Source organism: Zea mays, chromosome 5 (assembly GCF_902167145.1).
Source record: "Zea mays cultivar B73 chromosome 5, Zm-B73-REFERENCE-NAM-5.0, whole genome shotgun sequence".
Classification (NCBI taxonomy): domain Eukaryota; kingdom Viridiplantae; phylum Streptophyta; class Magnoliopsida; order Poales; family Poaceae; genus Zea; species Zea mays.
The window spans coordinates 157,249,549-157,252,505 of NC_050100.1; positions in this window are offsets into that span (position 1 = coordinate 157,249,549).

Consider the following 2,957-nt stretch of genomic DNA (forward strand, 5'->3'; position numbering starts at 1 on the left):
GGCACCGTGTTGCGCCAACGCGGCTGTGGGTGGCTGTGGGGAAGACAACTTTGCGTGCGTCTATTCGTCGCTGGACGATCCCGATTAGAACACGAATACCTCTTCGAGTGATTGGATCTGGGCCATGGATCCGAGATCGTGCGAACGAGATTGAATCATGGTCGTTTTTAATCTAGATTGTAGATTGTCAATCCAACGAAACCCTGTGCATACCGGTTCGGGCGAAGACAAATGTAATCTGAGCCCTTGGTTTCTGATCGGACGACTCAAACCGCCCGATTGTGGCGGAACCGCCCGAATTATTCCAGCGTGAGTGCCCAAATCTCGTCTTAGGGGCAACGACGCACTTAAATTGGAATAACCCGTCAGTCCCTCGGATCTAGTCCGATAAAGCCACTTATCCAGGATCGAATACCACTAGCTCACTCGAAGGTGAGGCACAGAGAAATACAATAAAGCATAATACCACAAATTTAAGAAGTATTAATAGTGATTACATTATCGGAGTTTCAAAAGCAGTAACAATAGTTTTTAGTGCAGCGGAAATAACTAACGGAGAAAACCGAGTATCATGGCGAAGCCTGGCCACGCTACTCCTCCTGGTCCTCTCCTGCGGAAACAGTAACCCACTCAACCGTCTATCCCGGTGGCAGGGATGAAGGCTAAGTCACACCATCAACCAAATCAAGGAGGTACCTGCAAAAATTATGCCACAAGCAAGGCTGAGTATACTAATACTCAGCTAGACTTACTCGGTGTGAGGAGTCTACTCCTCTACCTCTAGACATGCAGCTGTTTGGCTGAGGGGTTTGGTTTGCCAAAAGCACTAGCTGAGTCTAACATCAAGTTTTAGCTTTTCAAGTTCTAGAATAATAACTTAGACTAGATGAGAACCTATCTATTCATACATGATATCAAACATTATATCAATCAACATCTTTTGCCAGTATCTCATTTCCACTTATTACTCAATGCAGTACAATGGATCAAGCAGTCTCATTAGCTGCGAGAAGCAGACGATTCGAATCGAGTTTTAACCTTGCAAGGTAAACCTAAACACACGACATGTCAGGGCACTCTGTCCCCACACATGTCAACCGTCCCCATCGATTCCCCGTTCGCGTCCAGGCCTCACCGCCTTGGCATACAATGCTCCACTGACCCCGGCCGCCGCCGTGCAGTGGCCGCACTTGTACCCACCATATCTAGAATGGAAGACCCAGTCTCAGGTCGCGTGAGGGATAAAGTCCGCGCCCGGCTTCACTCAGGTACTAGGTTTACCGGTTACCATTTTTCCCGACATGTGCTTAGTACGTTCAAACGCTTGACACAGGTATCCGCACGTTAATCCTTATTCCAATTTTGTCTCATAGACAACGCATCCCCATGGATCCGTGTCCACAGACCATCATCATTCCGTTATCAAAAATGGATACAACCAATTCCTGACCTCGCGCGAGTGCTAGAAAAATCACTCGACTTCTACCGAGATCCTGATTTAGCATAGCAGCTACTCGACCTAGCATACTAGTATCCATCTCAAAAGGAATCCTGAGTTCATGCAACTAGGGTTTCAACCAACTCCTACACTTAAGTGCACGGTACAAGCCTACAAACATTAAGTGTAGTAAAATAGCATATATAAACGGTTATGCATAAAACCGGGGCTTGCCTTTAATTTAACACTTAGGTAGTGTTTGTTGGGGGAGGTGCTCGCTTGGCGAGCATCCACTGGTTAAGTCCATCCTTTCTTGGGTCGTCCACCGACTGCATCTTGTGGTTGGCACCACATCACTTGCACGATCATCCTGTCTCGGTCCTAAATGAGATGCAAGATGCATATGTATGAATATGATGAAATATATCACAAGATAATCCCAAAATGGACGGTAGCGAACTAAACATTAAATTGTAAGACACTGCGACAATTGTACGCAAGCACTAGTTATCTATACGTCATCGGGCATACGTAGTCAATCATCACTGGAAAACCACAAACACTTCCTATAATTATCTATTGCAAACACGACATCATAAGTACAAGCATTCGCCACGTTCACTTTTATCATTCATTGGTTACTTATTATTAAACTAGTTAAGTACGCATAAATTTACGATGACTTACACATAGACAGACTTAGTTAAAAAAGAATAGTTGCTTAATCGGGTTTTACAATCATTCACAACCTTCTACTGCAAGCATACACCCCAGAGAACACACATGAGGAGATAGTTTATTCACAATTACAAATTGTACTACTTTAATGACGTTGGTTACTTAGTAGTATTAACAGAAAGGCAAAGACAAGACATTATCATTTTGTTTCTTCGAACATATAACTGCATTGCTAAGTGTTGATTAAGCTAAGCTACGTATTAGACCTTAACCAATTTAGTTCACTAACTTAGTGAGATGTGTACTATTTACTTATATATAACCTGATTATATTAGTTACTATCATTGTTACTCATATTCACTTAAAACCAAAACAAGCAAGCAATCACTCAAGTCAAACACAATAGAGTAGAGCAATCAATCACTTCTAACACATTTAGGACAGCAGCACAGTAGTTTTTGTTTTAATCATAACTCTTCAAATATTAGTTCAAAATTATCAAACTAGGATTTTCTGGAAAGCCTAAAAAGTGTTCTACAACTTTGATATTTTTATCTCAGCATGATTAGACTCTTAGCAAGGCCGAATTGTGTAAACACAGCAGCTCTGTCCAGATTTGGACAGATTCAGACTTGCGACTTCAAAAATTCACAACTACAGATTCAGACATCCAAACAAAGCGATCCTAGACTTTCTGGAAAGGTAATAAAATTTTCTACATATCATTTATAAACATATCAAGGTGATTCAATATTTAACTAAGGACAAAAGACACTAGAAGGCTTTGCTGTCCAGAATTGGACAGATTCAGTCTTCAGACTTTAAACATCCATAACTTAA